A 22222-nucleotide genomic window follows, 5' to 3' on the forward strand; every position below is an offset into this window, starting at 1 on the left:
ATTGTTGTTCTCCTCCAACTCTTCTGATGGATTTGAGGATGACACGCGTAAAGCTGAAAATGTTTGATTGTGATTACTGTACACAATTTTAATTCTCTGATGTGCTTACTAATTGCATAGTAACTTGCAGCATTCCTCTGGTTTTCAGATATTCCACCTACACTAGATAAGTTTTGCTTCTTTAAAAGTTGTTTATTTAGGACATGAATATTCATTCTTGAACCAAACTGAAATTAACAAGGTCGAAAAACTCATTTTCCTCTGGCTTCACGAGATCATCAAGTCCTACTAGGAATGCCTCAATAACATTCTTGCAAATATCTTTATACATATATTTATGTGCTCTCGTGTGTAGACATCTTTGGATGTGTGATTAACAATATTTCTCATATTCCAAAACTGTGTCTTATCTCTGGAGATCTCCTGGGAGTGATGTCCAATTTTACAAATGTAGCACTTACTTGTGATGGCTGAGTATGTTCTGTGCCTGTTGTACTGTACAAATATTGACTCTTCGCATCTGTTAATGTCTTACTGTTGGCGATAGCCTACCATGAGCATGTTTAGTATGTCTATACCTTCTGAGTGAATAAATGCTATTACCTTCTTGAGGTAGGCTTGCGATTATCCTGTCAGTATCTGGAGTCTTGCTGGCTTCGGATTATTTGAATGGATTTCTCTAAAGTTAGATCTTCCTTGGAATGTGAGACATCTGACAAAGTTTCATGAAGAATGCCAATAGCAATTTTGCCTCTTAGGAATTCTGATTTAAAAACTTTGCATTCCTTATTCACTTGAAGTCATTAATGTAATTGTCTACTAATTTCCCTGGAAACTGAATTCTTCATTTAAAACTCAATTCCAGGGAGTGTATTTTTTCTTAAAGTAAATTAATTGTGACAAGCTTTTTGGACATCTTCATAAGTTTCCCTTTTCTCTGACATTTTGTGATTGATAGCATCATCTGAGATCAGATTTATTGAATTTGATGGCGAATTAACCGACTCGGTTTCAAACTAAATATCTAATTTGAGACAAGGCTGTATGTCAAGAACTGCCACCTGTACAAATGTCTGATCTTGCGTTCTGTACTGTCCTTCACTGAAATTGAATTTTTGTGGAAGCATTATTTAGTTTTCCATTTCTTCTCAATGTTGCTTTGAATTATTGCTACTGTTAATTTTTCTTAAGTCTGTGCTATTTCAATATTGTTTGTGATCTGCCCTTGAATTCTTAAATTCAAAGCTTTCTTTTAAAAAATATACAAATTAGTGTTTGCTCGAATCGCTGGATTATTGTAATGTTGTATTAAATTCTTCAATAAATATTTAAGTTGCATTATTGGCTTTTAATACCATATCTCTGCCCTGCTTATTGGGTTTCCCTGTCTTTTTCAAGGTTTTCCCATCTTTTCTAATTGTCAAAATCACAGTCTCACCTCTTCCAGAGTTTTCCACCTTCTGTAGACAAGATAGAGTTTTTCCAGCTATTCCTTTGCAAAATATATGCTTTCCCTGCATTCACAGTTTAAAGCACATGCTTCAAAGTAAATTTGCAAATAAAGTTCTCTGACTACAGTCTATATAAGTCTGTGAACCAAATCACAGAGTCAATATTCAGTCCCAGTCCTTGTAATTTTTTTTTTCATTATTCATTGATGGAACAAGGACATCACTGGCTAGGTCAGCATTTCATGCCCATCTCTAATTTCCCAGAGAGCAGTTAAGAGAGTCAACCATATTGCTCGGAGTATGGAATCACACACAGGCCAGAACAGGAAAGGATGGCAGTTTCCTCCCCTAAAGCACATTCACGAACAAGATGGGTTTTCCAACAGCCAACAATGGTTTCATGGTCATCCTTAGACTCTTAATTTCAGATTTCATTTACTGAACTTGAATTTCATCATTTGTCATGGTGGGATCTGAGCCTACATCCCCAGAACATTACCTGGCTATCTGGATGAATAGTCTACTGAATACCACTAGGCCATAGCATCCCCAAATCATTAGTTTCTCTTGAATTGTCTTGTTCTGTGAGGTTGTTTCATTAGACTTTCCTGGAAATCATTCTTTTCCAATTTAAATAAATTCTAAGGCCTTCCCAATTCCACAGTCATGACTTAAATTTCTTTACTGACCCTTTCACTGCCTTTTGCAGCTATAACTTATAGAACCTAATTTCGGACAGTGGTGATGCTCATTTGTAAGCACTCTCCTTTTTCAGGCTCTTGTTTTCCATTTCTGGTCTTTGAACCATATTTGTAAATTATTCTTTAATCCCCGAGGAAGATCTCATGTTATACCTGGAACTTTCTCTTGTTCCCTACTGGGGACTCCTTCACTAAGGCCTATGGGTTTTCTCTAAGTGCATTTGACTCTCACCTTTTTCTCACCCACAGGCCTGCCCTGACCTCTTACCAGCTTCTTGATGAAGGTTTATCCATGGAGTGCTGCTTTTGTGCTACTGATACAACCGGTCCTGCTATAATGTGTATTTCTTCAATGTGAGTTGGCTTTAATGCAATTGAGATGAATTTTTCAAACTTTCCTTACCTGTATTGGCTATAATGGCATTCCAGCCTCATTTGTTTAAAGTGTGTGGCTATAGCATGATTTTCTTATAACGCGAGATCACACAAGAACGGAACTATCAGGTTACATCAGAACTGACAATACTTTTATGTCTGTTGCTGTCTCTTTCTCTTTCAGGAATTACTTTTCAGATTCTTAATGTGGCAGTTTTCTTAAACTGGTGAACTCCCTTGTCTTAAGTATTTTCTTTCTCTTTGAATCTTCCTCTCATTATGGTGGGAATTTGTGCAGGATTTGAATTTGCATTGCTTCTCACCATGAGATTGTCACTGTTACAATCTAATTGTAACAGTGGTTAGCACTGCTGCCCACACAGCGCCAGAGACCCGGGTTCAATTCCCGACTCAGGCAACTGACTGTGTGGAGTTTGCACATTCTCCCTGTGTCTGCGTGGGTTTCCTCTGGGTGCTCCGGTTTCCTCCCACTGTCCAAAGATGTGCAGGTCAGGTCAGGTGAATTGGCCATGCTAAATTGCCCATAGTGTTTATCAGGATGCTGATTGGACTTGGTAAAAAGGGGTATGGATGGGTGGTGGGTTGGTGCGGACTTGTTGGGCCAAAGGCTCTCTTTCCACACTAAGTAATCTAATCTAATTATAACTATGTTCTGCGGCCAGTCAAGCATCATTACCAGGACCCTTGTGAATTGTATAATGTGTATCTGCTCACTTCGAATTGACTGTCTTCACTCATAGATTATGTATCTTGTCAACAAAATTTATGGAGCTTAATGTATCACCAATGTTAGCACGTTCTGAACCAGTAACCTTTACAGCAAACATGATCGAGACTATCAAGATGGGAAATCTCCATAAGGACTAGGTATCGACTATGGTTATCAACACTGCCATGGATAGAGGCATCTCTAACAGGTAGATTTCTGAAATTGAGAACAGGCTGTTTTTACTTTGTTTCTTGTTGGGTTTCTCACAATTGTAGCGGACTCAGTATGGCAGCTACACCCTTTACAACTAGGCTAAATCTATGATTAATTACACTCAGACCACTCTTGATAATGGACATTGAGGTTTCCCACCCAGAGTACATTCTGTGACTTGCCAACCTCAATGAATTTTTCGATTCCAGCCTCGGGTGACCGTCTGTGTGGAGTTTACACATTCTCCCGTGTCTGTGTGGGTTTCCTCCGGGTGCTCCGGTTTCCTCCCACAGTCCAAAGATGTGCAAGTTAGGTGAATTGCCCATGCTAAATTGCCTGTAATGCTATGTGCATTAGTCAGAGGGAATTGGGTCTAGGTGGGTTACACTTCAGAGGGTTGGTGTGGACTTGTTGGACCGAAGGGCCTGTTTCCACACTGTAGGATTAAAGGCTAATCAATATTTGATGTATGCTTAGAAAGTTTAGGTTTGCAAAGATTTCTTTGTCCAAGGGCATAAATAGAAGGAGGTAATGTTCAGAATGAGAAGTAGAATATGAGGAAAATGATACAAAAGTGTGACCAAACATTCCATCTGATATAGTACATTTGTTTGAGAGACGTGGGCATCACTGGGCTCAACCAGCATTTTATATCCATCCCTACCCACCCTCGAGTAGGTGGTGGTGAGCTGCCTTCTTGAAATGCTGCAGTCCATTTGGTATAGGTAGAGTCAAAATGACAGTAGAGAAGGAATTCCAGGATTTTGACCCAGTGACACTGAAAGAAACAGGATAACAACATTGAGATTGTTCTTGTCCTTTGAGATGGTAGTGGTCATGCCTTTGGTATGTGCTGGCTAGGGACCTTTGGTGGATTTAAAACAGAACAGAGCAGAGAAACTTACAGCACAGTACAGGGCCTTCAGCCTACGATGTTATGCCGAGGATTAATCCTAATCTAAAAAAAAATTAACCTAATCTACGCTCCCCTCAATTCACTGCTATCCATTTGCATGTCTAGCAGTCGCTTAAATGTCCCTAATGACTCTGCTTCCACCACCACCACTGGCAACACATTCCATGCGATCATAACTCTCTGCATGAAGAACCTACCTCTGAAGTCTCCTCTATGCCTTCCCCCTAACACCTTAAAACGATGGCCCCTCATGGCAGTCAATCCTGCCCTGGGGAACAGTCTCTGGCAATAGAGTCAATCCATGCCTTTCATTTCCTTGTATATCTTGATCAGGTCATCTCTCTTCCTCCTTCTCTCTCGAGAAAAGTCCAAGCTCAGTCAACCTGTCCTCCTAAGACAAGCCTTCCAGTCCAATCAGCATCCTGATAAACCTTTTTTGCATCATCTCCAAAGCCCCCACATCTTTCCTAGAACAGTGATCAGAACTGGACACAATATTCCAAGTGTGGTCTCACCAGGGTTTTGTAGAGCTGCAACAAAACCTCACGGCTTTTAAACTTGATCCCCCTGTTGAAGAAAGCCAAAACACCATATGCTTTCTTAACAACCCTATCCACTTGGATGGCAACTTTGAGGGAACACTTGAACACAAAGATCCCACTGTTCCTCCACACTGCCAAAAAACCGGTCTTTAATCCTGTATTCAGCATTCAAAGATGGCCATCCAAAATGCATCACTTCACACTTATCCAGGTCAAACTCCATCTACCATTTCTCAGCCCAGCTCTGCATCTCGTCTATGTCACGCTGTAGCCTGCAATAGCCCTCGATACTATCAACGGCACCTCCAACCTTTGTGTCATTGGCAAACTTACTAACTCACCCCTCAACCTCCTCATTCAAGTAATTTATAAAAAAGTACAAACAGCAGAGGCCCAAGAACAGAGCCCTGTGGGAAACCACTCACCATTGGCCTCCAGGCAGAATACTTTCCATCTACAACCACTCTCTGCCTTCTTTGAGCCAGCCAATTCTGAATCCAGATAGCCAAATCTCCCGGTATCCCATACCTCCTGACTTTATGAATCAGCATACCATGGGGAGCCTTATCAGTTGCCTTGCTGAAGTCCATATACACCACATCCATAGCTCGGCCTCCATCAACCTGTCTTGTCACCTCCTCAAAGAACTCAATAAGATTTATGAGGCATGATTTGCCCCTCACAAATCCATGTTGACTGTGTTTAATCATGCTATGTTTTTCCAAATAGTCATAAATCCTATCCTCAGAATTCCTTCCAAAACCTTGCTGACCACAGATGTAAGACTGTCTGGTCTGTAATTGCCAGCGATTTCCCTATTCCCCTTCTTGAAAAGAAGAACAACATTCGCCTCCCTCCAGTCCTCCTGTACGACTCCCGTGGAGAGTGAGGAGGCAAATATCCTCGCCAGCAGCTTAGCAACCTCCTTTCTCACTTCCCAGAGCAACCTCAGATAAATCTGGTCTGGCCCTGGGGACTTATCAATCTTAATGTCTGCCAAAACTTCCAGCACATCAACTTCATCAATCTTGATCTGTTCAAGTCTGTATCCCAGCTCCTCAAAGTTCTCATTCACAACAAGGACCCTTTCCTTAATGAAAACCAAAAGCAAAAAAAGCCCATTCAGGGCACTCCATGCACAAGTTCACTATGCTATCCCTGATTGGCCCTACTTTCTCCCTGATCACCCCCTTATTCCTCACGTATGAGTAAAATGCTTTTGGGTTCTCCCTAATCCTTCCTGCCAAGCCTTTTTTTGAGCCTCCTCAGTTCATTTTTGAGCTCCTTCCTAGCAAGCCTGTAATCTTCTAAAGTTGTGCTAGATCCTTGCTTCCTCCACCTTATGTAAGCTGCCTTCTTCCTTTTGACAAGAACCTCCTCTGTTCTGGTCATCCAAGGTTCCTTAATCTTATCACTTCTTGCCTGTCTCAGAGGAACAAATGGATGCATCACTTGCAATAACTTCTCCTTAAACAGTCGTTACATAACTGTAGTGCCCTTTCTGTGGAACAATTACTCCCAGTCTATACTATCCAACTCCTGTCTGATAGCATCATAATTTCCTTTTCCCCAATTAAATATCTTGCCATGGTAACTGCTCTTTTCCCTCTCCAAAGCTATGGTAAATATGAGGCAATTGTGGTCACTGTCACCAAAGTGTTCACCTACCGTGAGATCTGACACCTTACCTGGCTCATTGCCGAGCACCGAATCGTAAATGGCCTCTCCCTTCGTCAGCCTGTCTACATACTGAGAAGGAAACCCTCCTGAACACATCTGACAAAAATGGCTCTATTCAAACCATCTGCACAAAGGAGGTTCCAGTCAATATTAGGAAAGTTGAAGTCACCCTGCTATATCTGCACTTTTCCAAAATCTGCCAGCCTATCAGTTCTTTGATCTCCCTACTGTTAGGAGGTTTGTAGAAGACCACTGCTTCCTTGCTGTTCCTAACTTCCACCCATACTGATTCAGTAGTCGCACCTTCCTCAACAACCTTCATTTCTGTAGCTGTGATGCATTCTGATTAACAATGCTACACCACCTCCTCTTATAGCCTCTCCCTGTTCTTTTTAAATGTTCTAAATCCTGGAATATCTTGCAACCATTCCTGCCCCTGCAAAACCCACGTCTCTGTTATGGCCACAACATCATAATCCCAAGTACTGATCCATGCTCTAAATTAGTCACTCTTATTTCAGATACTCCTTGTGTTAAAGCAGACACACCTTAACCAATCCCTTTGTTCCATCACATGAAAAACCTTCCCGATAGATTCACTACTTCCTGTTACTGCCCCATATACAACTACCCCCACTCTCAGATATGTAGCTCTGTATAGCTCTGAATTTCGATGTTGCATTTTGTCGATGGTGGAAGTTGTGAATGAATGTGGATGTGGTACCAATCAAGTGGACTGCCTAGTCCTGGATGATGTCAAGTTTCTTCGATGTTGTTGGGATTGTACCCATCCAGGCAAGTGGGGAGTATCCCATTACACTCCAGACTTATGCTTGTAGACGGTGGACAGGCTTTAAGGAGTCTGGAGGTGAGTTACTCGTTGTAGGATTCCAAGCATCTGACCTGGTCTTGCAGCTACTGCGTTTATAGGGCTAGTCCAATTCAGTTTCTTGTCAATGGTTACCCCAGGACATCAATATTGGAACAATGGGGTTCACAGCTAAAACAGAGTACCAAGTTATAATTGCTATTCAAGGAATTTGCCAAGGAAAAATAGGCCATCATATTTCCCTACATGACAACAGTGACTAAATCTCAAAGTACTTCATTGGGTCTACCATACGTTTGGACGTTCTGAGGTCAAAAGACTAGGTTGCAGTTCGGAATGAAAAATGTAAGACTTTATTTATTTTCTTGTTCCCTCTTCAATGGTTTTATGCATTTTCTCTCCAGAGGTTGTCTTTTGCTTTTTCCCCCTCCCTGCATGTCCCCTTACTACAGTGTCAATGTTATAGGCCCATGATTGAAAAATCTCACTATGATTATTTTATAGATCCTGCAAGTTACCCCTCAGCCATCTGCCTTCATACACTAATCATCAGCTCCTCAAGGCTGAGTGACTAACTCATTGCACAGTCATGGGATTTTGTTTTGTGTGAAATGCCCTTTTGGCCTTGATAGGGCAACTAATCAGGCTTTGCTTCTCCAGATGAAGGGATGTTTGTTGAATTTATAAATGGATTCTCCCCGAGACTGGAGTTTTGATGTTTGGACCATGGCTGCACTGTGTGCTAAGTGACATTCTGCCACTAGGCTTCAGGGTATCAGGGTTTGTTCTGTCCTATATTTCGCATAAAAACTGTCAATTTTTAATATGCTTTCTCTCTCTTGATTTAGTGGCATGTCCATCCTAAACACATAGCACTCAGTGCCAGACGTAAAACAAAATGCTTGCAGCAAAGATGGCTCCTTTATAGAGGGAGCTACAGTTCACATTAATCTGACTATGAACTATAACCAGAGTATTCCTTGAGAGCACTTCTACCCACTTAATATTTTATATAGTGCAATTAACATTTCTCTATCTTGCTCCTTAAAAACAGGTTATGCATCCCACTCCACCCTGCCCCCAACACCACCCCCACAGTTTTAGTCAGCAAGTGCCCCGTTGTATCTCCCAGCAGTTGCTTTTCTGTATCACACATCCATTGTGGTGCAGAAAGAGGCCATTCACCCCATCATGTCTGCCCCAGCCCTCTGCACATTTTGACTTACAGCCAATCTCCTACTTTTCCCTCATAACCCTGCATATTGTTTTCATTGGGGTCATCAGCTAATGCTCTCTAGAATATCTCAGTTGAACTCTTACCCCAGCTGCAGAGTTAGCTAATCTTGGTTGGAGTGTCAGTCAGATGCCATCATCCAATATCTCAGTACTGGGCATGGAAAGAATTGCATTTGCATAGCACATCCTTAACTTCAGGATGTCCTAGTTACATGGCAGTCAATTAATCTTTTTCAAAATGTCATCTGTCGGCCTATGGGGAAATATGGCAGCCACTTTTCACACAAAGTCCCCATAATAAAAATGAGACAAGCAGTGAAACAGGTTTGAGATGTCGAATAGTTCTATGCAGCATTGGTAATAAAAAAGGAACAGCATTTCTGTTGACTTTCACACACTCAAGACAGCACTGTTCTAGCAGTTGTCATTGGAACATAGGAGCAGGAGTAGGCCATTCAGCCCATCAAGCTTGCCCTGCCATTCAATACGGTTGTGGCTGATCGATACAGCCTTTGACCCACACTATCTCAAAACCATGTATGCCTTTCGTAATCTATCATTCTCAATTTTAAAGTACTCAAATTTTGTCTTTACATAGCCTCCTGGGGTAGACAATTCCAAAGGATTATAACTCGTGTTATGAAGATGGAGAAGTGTACTGTACTTTTAAGAGAGCAAAGGACTTGGCAAGTATACCAAGTACTGGAGAATTTACAATATAACATTTGGTTCAGAACAAATCATACTGGCTTAGTTAGTATGAGACAAAAACAACTTTGAACTTGGCCAGCTTAAATTATACCCACCAAATAAACAAACTACAATCAAGTTTGAATTGATTATATTGGCAATCTTAAAAGCCAATGACACAATCCATTGCTTTGGGAGGGTATAAGACCAGGGAAAATTGAACAGTTGGGAGGAGAACTGCCAAGCCACCAGCATGGAAAGACTGTCTGAAAAATAGCTCCCTGAAAGATATCTTTATTGATTAGTAACCTGTGAAGCAGAATCCCCAAAAAGAAGAAAATAAGACAGGAATACAGAGAAGAACCAAAAGCTACCTGGTTTTGAGATAAGAAGTTTTGTTTTGTAAATCTTAATTAGGATTTTTATCGGATCAGTATTGTAGAGAGGAAAGCAAAAGATAGGTGAGAGGAAGGGGTTGTAAATGGTTTAGTTAATTATTCTCGGTTATACTTTAAGAAACAAAATTGTTAATTTTTACTTTAAATACTTCTTGGCCTTTCGAATCTTCACAGATTACTATACGGGATAAATCTTTTCTGTGTTACTGGTTTAAATTAAGCAGGAGGGTTTACCCCATGTCGTAACACCCTTTAAATAAAAAGAAAAAGATTTTCCTTATCTTGATTCTACTTTTTCCCCTTATTTTTAACATGTTTTCCCTGTTTCTAGACTCCACAATTGGAGAAACATCCTATCTGTATCTCCCTGTCTATCCCTGAAAGTATTTTGGTAATTTTCCATGAGATCACAACTCATTCTTCGAAATTCCAGAATATTCAGGTCTAATTTTCCCAATCTCTCTACATAGGACAGTCCCACCATCCCAGGAACAGGTCTAGTGAACCTTCTACTCTATGGCAATACTATTTTTTTGCAGCAGGGAGAAAAAACTGCACAAATTACTCCAGGCACAGTCTCATCAAGCAACGATACAATTGAAGCAAGACCCCACTACTCCTGTACTTAAATCCTCTTGTGTTGAAGGCTAATATTCTATTAGGTTTCCACACCAGCATCTTAACCTTTAGTGGCTATTGACAAAGATACCCAGGTCCATCAGTGCATCCATGCTTTCCAAGCTCATTATTTAAGAAATACCCTGCACATCTATTCTTCCTATAGAAGTGGGTAAACTCACATTTTTCTACATTAAACCCAACCTTCCACCTTCTTGCCCATTCACTAAGCCCATCCAATTCCTCCTCTAGCCACTTCACATTTTCCTCACAATATGCATTTCCACTTAGCTGCACATCATTCCCAGATTTGGAAATAATATGTTTTTCCCACGTTGAGAAGAACTGGGGTCAACGTATTGATCTTTGCAGCACTCTAGTCATAACCTGTCCAAATGAAAATGACAAATGTATACTTACTCTCTGTTTTCTGTCTCTGAGCCAAATCATTAATTCATGGCAGTACATCACCGCCTATCCCATGCACTTTAATTTTTCTAACCAAACTCCTGTGGGGGACTTTAACAAAAGCCTTCTGAAAATCTAAGTATACTACATCCATTAGATCATCGTTCTCAATTTTATTCATAATGTCTTCAAAACACCAAAGGTTTGTGAAACATGTTTCTTTTTCCCATTTTCCAAATCCATACTGGTGATGTCTAATAAGACCATTATCATCCAAATGTTTATTTATCCCAAACAGAAGTTGCTGGAAATGCTCAGGAGGTCCGGCAGCATCTGTGTGGAAACATCAGTCAATGTTTCAGGTCCAGTGACCCTTCCTTTTAACTGATGGTAGTTAGGAAAGTGTTGGTTTATATGCAGAAGGTAGGATAGGGGCAGGAAGTAAGGAGCAATCAATAGATAGAGAGATGCCACCACTAGACACATATGCCCCTCCCCTCCCTTGTCCACTTTCCACAGGGATGGTTCCTCAGGGACAACCTGGTCCACTCTTCCTTCACTCCGAACACCGCCCCCACCCCACCACAGCCCCATGGCACCTTCCCCTGCAACCAAAGGTGTAACCTCTGTCCATTTACCTCCTCCCTCCTCACTATCCAAGGGCCCAAACACACCTTCCAGGTGAAGCAGCAATTTGCCTGTACTTCCCATAATGTGATCTATTGTGCGCAGCAAATGCAACGTGGTGCCCTCTACAAAGGGTAAACAAAGCATAGACTGGGTGACTGCTTCACAGAACACTTACATTCTGCCCACAAAAAAAGCCCTTAATTTCCAATTGCCTGCCACTTCAATACCTCACCCTGTTCCCGGGCTAACACCTCTGTCTCAGACTTGCTACAGTGCTCCAGCAAGACTCAGTGCAGGCTGGAAGAGCATCACCTCATTTTCTGCTTGGAGACCCTGCAGCCCTCTGGATTCAATACTGAGTTCAATAAGTTTAGAGCTTGAAGTCTCCTATGTTCTTGCCCCTTACCACACACACCAGGCCTTGTTATCACGTGGCCTGCCATTACACACTACCTATTGTTAACCACTAACAGTCTCCATTCATAGTTATTCACTCTCCTAGCCAGACCATTATCAACTTTGTCTGTCCAACTGTTCATCTCTCTTTGGGGTCTATCCCTACCTCTCATTTACTCATCACCCTCTCCTCTCACCCTATCATCTGTATATAAACCAATGTTTTCCTAGCTACCATCAGTTCTGAGAAAGGGTCACTAGACCTGAAAGATTAACTTTGATTTCTCTGCACAGATGCTGACGGACCTGCTGAGCTTTTCCAGCAACTTCTGTTTTTGATTCTGATTTGCAGTTCTTTTGGTTTTTGTTTGTTTATCCCATCTGCGTAATCAAAGAATAGTGTTTTGTTCTCCTCTTATTTATCCTCATTTCAGTTGTTAATAAACTTTCATTTTGTTTTGTTTTATTGTTAAATGCCCGCTCATGTTTTTCATAACAGATCACTTTCAAACATTTATGAACTATCCAACCAGCTTCCTGTCAGGAATCTGACTTGTCATCAGCGAGACATTCCTCGACATAACTGGCACTAGCAGGTTGTAATAGTTTACTTTGTGTCAATCATTCATTTGAATCCTTTGCATCAGTAGACATGGAATAATTACTCATGACAACAGGATAGCCATTTTCCACTTGCTCACCTTCATCTGAAGGTTAGTTTACATTCTTAAAATCGGTCAAAAAAAAACCTTTTATTTTTCTAATGGTTGCATTAATAATAGGGTACACGTGGTGCAATATAGTTCTTTGATGTCAGCTTCTGGAACATCACAGCATTGTTATTGCCAGATGTTTGGTCACTTCATTGTGCGGGTATTGTCACCGTTCTACTGTCTTGTTTATTAGAAACTGTTTAAGTTGGGGGAAGTAAGGAACTACTGTCATAATAGTTAAATGAGATTGCAAGCAACACAGGAAGTATCACACACAAAAAGTCATTTTTAAATGGGTTCCAATTTCCAATAATACATCACTCGTTTGTTATAATGGTCTCTTATATATAAACCATCATATAAACAAAAGAATCTATTTTGCAATTTCTGCAACTTTAATTATCTCCACTTAAAACCTCAACATTACAGCACAGAAATGAGAGCATTACCCATCCAAAATGATGCTTCAGAACAGCCAAGTAATTTCCATGTAATATTTACAAACTTTGATTCTCTCTTGTATTAATTACCCTTGGTATCAATGCTTCCTAATCACAACATTTGATTGAGCCTTAATGGTCTACTCTCTCCACCTGCAAAGAAAAACTACGGTGGGAAAAGATACATCAATGTGGAGGATCTTTAATTGATCAAATATGTCATTTTGGCTCAGTGCTAATATTTTGGTCTTTGTGGTAGAAGGTTAGGGGTTTAAGGTGCATTTGAGAGACTTGAAAACATGAGTAAGGCTGTGCTTCCAGTAGTGCCAGTGATAAAAAGTGATACACCATCAGAGGTGACGTGTTCAAATTGAGATGTTAAACTGAAGCCCTGTCTGGATCTTCAGTTGGATATTAAAGAAATTCAATGATGTAGGAAAAATAATCAAGCAAAATACCATTAATGCTGGAAAATTGAAATAAGCACAGAAAATACACGAGCAACTCAACTTCTCTGACAGCATATGTGCAGAGGGGAAAGGAGTAATGTTTCAAATTCTATGTGACACTTCAGAAGTAAAAGCAGGTAGGGTGTTCTGGCCAACATTTCATCTTTGATAATGGAAGGAAGTTGCATGTCACGCCCGCCACAACCTCAGTGTCTAAAGTCAATTCACGGCCAAACAGCAAGTCTATTAATAGGTGTAGGTGCTATTTTAACAAAAAATTAGTACAACAGAGCAGCACAAGTTCCCACACACAGCAATGGAATAATGATCAGATAATCTGTGTGTTGAATGATCTCGATTGAGGTAGGGATGTTGGGAAACTATTCTCCTCTTCTTCAAATTAGTGCTTCAAAAGAATACCACAGGATCTTTGACGCTTACCTGAGAAATGGAACCTCAAGCAAAATGTTTCTGTTTTTGGACAAGGTCTGGATGCAGGAGTTAAAAAAAAAAATCACACAAACAGCAGGTTATAGTCCAACAGGTTTAATTGGAAGCACACTAGTTTTCAGAGCAACGCTCCTTCATTAGGTGATTGTCCACAGCACAATCACCTGATGAAGGAGCGTCGCTCCGAAAGCTAGTGTGCTTCCAATTAAACCTGTTGGACTATAACCTGCTGTTTGTGTGATTTTAAACTTTGTACACCCTAGTCCAACACCGGCATCTCCGAATCATAGATTCAGGAGAGTTTCCTTTGGCTCGAATATCCAATGGATCTTATTTTGATCAGGCAGCCGATTGACTGGCAATGGGTTTCTCTCAGATTTGCAAACCCACTGCAGGATTCCCATCCAGACTGAGCTCAAAATCACTCAGAGCCTGCCAGCTCTCAGAACTCTGCGGTGCTGTGGTGGAGATTGTTGCTATAGTTGGTACATTATCATCTGCACCCAAGTCCCCAGATAGAGGATCATCACTGAGAAAGTTGGGCATTGTTCAGGGGAAGGCTTTCCTGAGATTGAGAGTCAAGGGGACACACTGGCTGGGATCTAGAGTGACAGCGGGGAGAGGGTTTTCTGCATCTGTTCCTCTACCCTAGCTCCAGGCTTATGGCCTCAAGCAAATGTATAAATACACTATTGTCCATTCCATCACAAAGTGACAGCTTACCCATACTGAGGTATCAGTTTCGCAGCACCCCTAGAGATGAAAAAATTGCAGACCATACAGAGTGAGCCCCTTACATGGTCATTAATTGCTTTCTTAAGATCCTTAATAGGCAGGGGCAAGAAAAAGGCCAACATTGGGCATTCCCACCCAGTAAATTATTTTCTGACACTAGTGGAGAGGGAGCAGGTATCTCAGTAATGTCAACCCAATCCAAGGGAGGCAGTATCATAGCAGTCATCTCACTGGATTAGTATTCACAATGTCAAACAATTGCTCTGGAGATATGATGAAGCAATCCCACCATTTTAGAGATAAATAACGCCGACCATGTAACCATTATCACAACAACTGACATCACCTTTGGTTCACTAATGCCCTTTAGAAAAGGAAATCTGCTGTCCTTATCTGGTGTGGTCTACAAGTGATTCCAGACCCACAGCAATGTGATCATGTTTTAACTGGCCTCTGGACAATTAGGGATGGGGACCAAAGTTTGACCTAATCAGTGACACTTACGTCCTGTAAATGAATGTTAAAATAATTAATGATGTGCCATTTTCACAACTGCTTGGGAGGGAAAATAGCTGTACCCTCTTTCAATATCTCATCGGAAAACACCCCTCCAACAGTATAGCATCCTTTTAATTTAAATTTACAGTTAGGTCTAAAGTGCTTTAATTTAATAATTGTTTCATGGAATGTGCACATTTTAACTGTTGCCTTAGACTTTCCAAAGCACCTTTGAACTGAGAAACCTGCTCAGCCATTCTAGAGGGCAGATAAAAGTCACCAACGTTGCTGTGGGTCTCAACTCCCATACAGCCGGACCAGGGAAGGATGCTGGGTTTCCTCCCTTAACAGACATCAGCAAACAAGATGGAGTTCTACAACAATCAATGATAGTCATGGATTCGCTTTCAATTCCAAAATTTAATGAAATCAAATTGCAGAAGCCAATAGGGCGGAATCTGAGTCAATGTTCCGAGGGCATTAGCTAAACTTCTGGAGCACTAGTCTGGTGATGTTACCACTAAACCACCGTCTGGCCCTAAATGCTTCAGGACATCTCAGAGACAGGAGATGGATTATCCAAACGCAAGAGTGATTGTGCGCAAAACACCAGTCATCTGTCTTGATGCTAGCTATGCGACATTGTTGTCAGCTATTTTGCGCACAGCAGTCATTTCGCTTTAAATAATTAACTGTATGCAAAACACTTTATTATCCTTTGAAGAGGCCATGATTTATATGCTATTTGGATATATATCACTTTTGGAGAAAGTGAGGACTGCAGATGCTGGAGATCAGAGCTGAAAAATGTGGTGCCGGAAAAGTGCAGCAGGTCAGGCAGCATCCAAGACGCAAGAGAATCGACGTTTCAGCACATTTTTCAGCTCTATCTCACTTTTTCAAGGACTGCAGTCTGCAGTTCTCCCCACTTGTTTTGACCTTATAGTCTGGAGTAATCCTTGTAAATTTCTCCTGTGCTTTATCCAATATTTATACATCCGTCTTGTTACAAGGAGGCCAGAGCGTAGTAACATAGAAAAAGGAGAATGTGGTGAGATGTATTTCCTCAGACACAAGTTACCCATAAGGCTAAAACCTCAGGTGGAAGCACCAGTGCATAAAATCACAACAGTGTGGAAACAGGCCATTCAGCCCATTGAATCCACACCCATCTTCCAAACAGCATCCCAACCAGTCCGACCTGATCTCTGTAATCCTGCATTTCCCATTGCTAATCCACTTAGCCTGCACATCCTTACACTCGAAAGTACGGTCAATCCACCTGACCTGTACATCTTTGGACTGTGGGAGGAAACCCAAGCAGACATGGGGAGAATATGGAAACCCCACAGACATTTGCCTGAGGCTGGAATTGAACCCAGGTGCCAGGTATTGTGAAGCAGAGTTAACCACTGCTGACCGTGAATTAGCAAAACTTTTACTGCAAGTTACCAGTTGGCATTGGCTAATTTCTCAGATGTGCCCTTTAGTTTCCATCTGCTTGCCCTGAGACCTGCATGGAGGCTGTAAGATTGATATCTTTGCCTTGTCCATTCTAGTGAATATATAGTGTCCACAGGACCACTGGAGATCCAACAAACTGTTGCAATATTCCAAATATGAACTACCACTTCATTGATCTATTTATTTCTCCATTTGGAAAATTCTGAGAATCAACATTTTTCAGTCAGAAATGAAATATTACAATTTACAATCTCAAATTATGCTGAACTCTGACTCCTGTTAAAAATGGATGCTGGTGTACATTACAAATGAAATGATTCTCTTTGCTTGAGGTTTTCAACCCACAGTGTCTACTTTTCCATCCATTACATTAACTGATAATAAATAATTAAAAGCTGCATGCTCAGAATTTCCCGAACAGTTCTCTTGTATTGACTTTTCAAAACATTACTATTTAAAACATGCAGTATAGTAACAATAGTGATTGGCTATCAGAGACCAAAGTTGGCAGCAAGCACCAAAGACCTGGGCATTTCACCAAAGTTGACAACTTAGTACGGCTCATTCCCTAAGGTATACTGAGGGATTCGGTGTATTATCCAATGTGGCAATCCATCAAGAATTCTTCAGTAGCCCTTTCCAAACCTGTGAACTCCATTGTCTGGAAATATAAAGACAGTGATAGATAAGCAGGAGGCTGAAAGAAGGCAGCATGTCAGGCAGTATCAGGAGGTGGAGAAGTCAACGTTTAATGCGCAATCCTTCTTCAGTACGTGAAGAAGGGCTACACTCGAAAAGTCGACTTCTCCACCACCTGATACTGACTGGTTTGCTGTCCTCTTCCAGCCTCCTGCTTGTCTGCCTTGGATTCCAGCATCTACAGTCTTTTTGTCTCTGACCAGGATAAAGACAGTGGCCTTCATTATCCCGAAAGCCATGTATCATCCTGACTGGGACATAGATTGGTCATTCCCTCAATGTACTGGAATAAAACGTTGGATCTGACAGCATCTTCATAACAAGATCTGCAGTGCTTTAGATGACAGTTCACCACCATCCTCTCAAGCAGAGTTAGGAGCAAGCAAGTTGATTATTCATTTTAAAATATCTAATGACACCAAGATATCAATAGACAGAATCACATTTTAATTGGCTTCTGTGAAGAAAATAGCAGTAATTTCAGCATCAGAGATTAACTGTGAATTTTTTTTTAAAAACAGGGAAAAGCATTTGACACATTAAGGTTCAACAACATACCTCCTCCGCAACTCCCTCCTCCAATCTACATACCTCACCAAATAGAACCTGCCTTGCCCATTCACAGGATATGGGGAGGTGAGGGCCTCGTGAAATTGTTACTCGGTTGTTAATCCAGAGACCCGAGTTTGAATCCCGCCACAGCAGATGGTGAAATTTGAATTCAACAAAAATTAAGAGTTTGATAATGACTATGAATCCATTGCCGAATTTCAGCGTAAACCCATCTGTTTCACTAATGTCCTTCAGGGAAGGAAATGGCTATCCTCATCTGGTCTGGCCTTCATGTGACTCCAGACCCACAGCCAATTTAGTTGACTCTAGGCAATTAAGGATGGCTAATAAATACTGGCCTGGCTAGTGACTCCCACATCCCATGAATGAAAAATAATCAGTCCAAAGGAATTAGCATCTTCAGTAGGTGTCAGGGCAAAATAGAAGAGAAAATAGCAAAGGAAGTCAATAGTAGAGGGATTTAATGGGGTGTTTTTATTTTGGTCGATACAACCAATTTTTGCATTGATCCACTGAGGGGGACAGCTATGCTTGCAAACTTTGAAGAACATTGGGAGAACTGCAGCTGCTGCTTAGATTTCTGTTTGCAATACAGAGACAGAATATTTGATTACGGCTCTAATTCACCCTTCGTAAGGTCTGAAAACTTGAAATGCAGTAAGATCGATTTCTGACGATGCAACACGAGAGACCCAATGCCATTTTGAAATTTGAATGTGCATATTTTGAAGCTTACTAGAATGAATCAATAATCTGTGGGTTAGTATAGACTACTTAGGACTCTTGAATGCTTTTAAGTTGACCTAAAAATACATGACAATGCTCCTGTATCAAGATTCATTTAGTTTTCAGAGGATACTTTGAGATCCATTGACCCATGTAGTCTTTGTTACTCAATAACCAGCCCTCTTCAGTTACAGCTAATTCTCATTGACGGCATTCCATAGGGAAAACAGTCGGTAGAATATAACACTTGCGTAACACACTACACTAACTATCTCGGTCTGCATTCTCCATTTTGTTTCATGAAAGTATAACACTGAAAAAAATTCTAGTTCAAAGATTGTTGATAGCTCAAGAAAAACCCGGCAGCCTTCATATTTTAGGTCTTAATTCATTTCCCTTGGCAGACTTCAATATCAAATACCGCCGAAGGGATATTCAGCATCTCTTAATCATTCGTTGGTTTTCAATTACAAGGCCAGCATTTATTAATCACCTCTAGTTTATTCCAAAATTGTATGAACATCTGAGTTAAAAGCAGGGGAAGACATCTTTGCCCTCAAGCCTGTTCTGGTATTGAAGATGATTAGAGCAGATTTGATTGCTTGATATTCCAAATAACCCCTGATAGCCTTTCACCCTATTTACTTGTCAAGGATCTATCTACGTCTGTCGTAAAAAAATAAATTATTCAAGGTCACTGCTTTCAGCTCATTTTGAGGAAGACAACTCCAAAGATTTGCGACAATCCATGAGATTATCAGATCATGAGAAATAGGAGCTGAGGCAGGCCATTCAGCCCCTCAGGCCTTCGCTGTCATTCAATAGGATAGTGGATCATCTGACACTTCTCATGTCCACTTTCCTGCCCGTTCCCCATAATCTTTGATTTCCCGACTGATCAGGAATCAATCTGCCTCAGCCTTTATTACGCACAAGTCATCTACCTAGAGCTCTCTGTGGCAAAGACTTACAACCATCTGAGAGAAGAAATTCTTCCCCATCTCTGTCTTAAATTGGCACCTCTTAATTCTGAGAATCTGCCCGTTGGTTCCTAGGCTGTACAGTGAGGGGAGACATCCTCTCAGCATTTACTCTATCGAGTCCCTTAAGTGTGACGCTGGAAAAAGCACAGCAAGTCAGGCAGCATCTGAGGAGCAAGAGTCGATGTTTCAGACATAAAACTTTATCAGCCCTGATGAAGGGCTATGCCCAAAACATTGATTCTCTTGCTGCTCAGATGCTGCCTGACCTGCTGTGCCTTTTCCAGTTCCACGCTTTATTAATGCTAATTCCTCCAGCATCTGCAGTCTTCACTATCCCCAGTCCCCCTAAGAATTGTAGATGTTTCAATGAGATCATCTCTCATTCTTCTAAATTCCAATCAGTTCCAACCCTGTTTAACATTTTTCACAAGCCAGTCCTTCCATTTCAAATGAGCATAGAGTTCCTATAGTGTGGAAGCAGGCCATTCGGCCTCTTGTTTCCATGCCAACCCCACAAAGAGCATCCCACACCCCTACTCTATCGCTTTAATCCCATCTAGCCTGCACATCCATGAACGTTATGGTCAATGCCACATGGCCAATTCACCTAACCTGCACATCTTTGTACTGTGATAGGAAGCCAGAGAAAACCCACACAGACACAGGGAGAATGTTCAAGCTCCACACAGACAGACAGACAGACAGACAGTCACCTGATGCTGGCATTGATGCCAGGTCCCTGACGCTGTGAGGCTGCAGTGCTAAGCACTGAGCCACCATGCCACCCCGCCCCATTTGAAAGATTAATTTGTCGAAAATGCACCTTAATATTCTAAAGAAAAGAGAGACAAAAATGATTTTGTTTTAATAGTCATTCTTAAGATTACACTGACAAGTCTGCCATTTGCAACCGTGACAACTGAATGACTTGATCGGCCATTTCAGGGACAATAGTGCACAATGGTCTATGACTGGAATCACGTGTAGACTTTGTAAGACTTGCTTAAAGAACAACGGTGTGGAGGTGCCTTTGTTGGACTGGGGTGGACAAAGTTAAAAATCACAACATCAGGTTATAGTCCAACAGATATATTTAGAAGCACTAGCTTTCAGAGCACTGCTCCTTCATCAGGAAACAGGATCATATGATCCTGTTCAGTGACCTGATGAAGGAGCAGTGCTCTGAAAGCTAGTGCTTCCAAATAAACCTGTTGGACTATAACCTGGTATTGTATGATTTTTAACTTGAAAGAATTACAGTTGCTCTTTATTTAAGGACAGTGCAATGCTTCGTGATGATGATTTGTTTTACTGATATTAACTTCATATTTTGAGATTTAAACAAAACTGAGCTCAAATTCTCAGATTTCCATGCAGACATTTGACTTTATTTGGCATCATTTTAGAGTCAGTCTGTGGATTATTAATGTAGTAACACAACCAGCTATCTCAGGGAACTTTTGCCATCCCTTTGCTAAATACTAATGGGTGTTAGAATGTCACAGATTCCCTCTTCTTGAATTGAAGAAAAGCACACAACACAAGGTTATAGTCCAACGGGTTTATTTGAAAGCACTAGCTTTCAGAGCACTGCTCCTTCATCAGGCGTTAGTGATAGAGGAAGACCTTAGACACAGAATGTATAAGGAAGAGATCAAAAGGCTCATACAGCTCATGCCAACAAATTGAACACATACAATGACTCTTAAATCTTTAACTAGTTAGAATTGAGGTGCAGGGTTCAATCTCACTCACACCTGATGAAGGAGCATTGTTCCGAAGGCTAGTGTTTTCAAATAAACTTGTTGGACTATAGCCTGGTCTCATGTGACTTTTGACCTACACCTTGATAGACTGGTTTCTAATTGATTGAGGTGGAGGTGGGGAGTTGGGGGTGAGAGGGTGACCTTGATATGCTATTGTTTCATCTGACTTTCTATTCAGTTGTCACTATGGTCTTAAAACTTGGTCATTCACAACTCTCATGATTATAACATGCAACTTTAAAGTCCAGTGTTTTGACAGCACCTTTAGTCCACCTTTTTCTAATGCTCCTTCAGATGTCAATCTGTCATGATTCTGGATCTGACAGCAAAATTCATGTCATAGTCTGGTTAGGGAGAAGCACCTTATTTTAAAGCAGACAAAATTTGAGGTCCAGGGGACTAAATAAGAGAAAAAAAAGCAGAAGTGTTCATCATTTCAAATAAACAACAATAAACTTTGCAAATATCAGAAATTCATGCAAACTACAAGAGGTGCACAAGTTATTTCTAAAACCCAAAATTAACTTGTGACAAACATGCATAAGCGACTATGATTGAATATCCCATAGCAGGTTTAAACTAGCAGAGCTGATGAAAGCAGATTGAATGGATTTTGCAGTGACTCCCTGCTAACAGTGGCTCAGTAAATCTCATTAAACTTTACAAGGGATTAAACCTCTTCACTTTTGCCAATCTGGCCTTGAAACTCCAACTCAAGGAATGCTCCATTGTGGGCTGCCTCAGGGACTGCTTCCATTCCTGTTCATTGCCCTCCTCTCCTCGTGCTATGATCTACCCCAGCTACCCCAGCTACTCTTCACCAATAGCTAGCTTCACCAAACCCATTCTATCACTGGGTTTTCTCCCCCAATACTTCACCTTGCTCAGTTATGAGGTCATACTGACACAGAGA

This window comes from Chiloscyllium punctatum, chromosome 26, assembly GCF_047496795.1.
Source record: "Chiloscyllium punctatum isolate Juve2018m chromosome 26, sChiPun1.3, whole genome shotgun sequence".
In the NCBI taxonomy this organism is placed as follows: domain Eukaryota; kingdom Metazoa; phylum Chordata; class Chondrichthyes; order Orectolobiformes; family Hemiscylliidae; genus Chiloscyllium; species Chiloscyllium punctatum.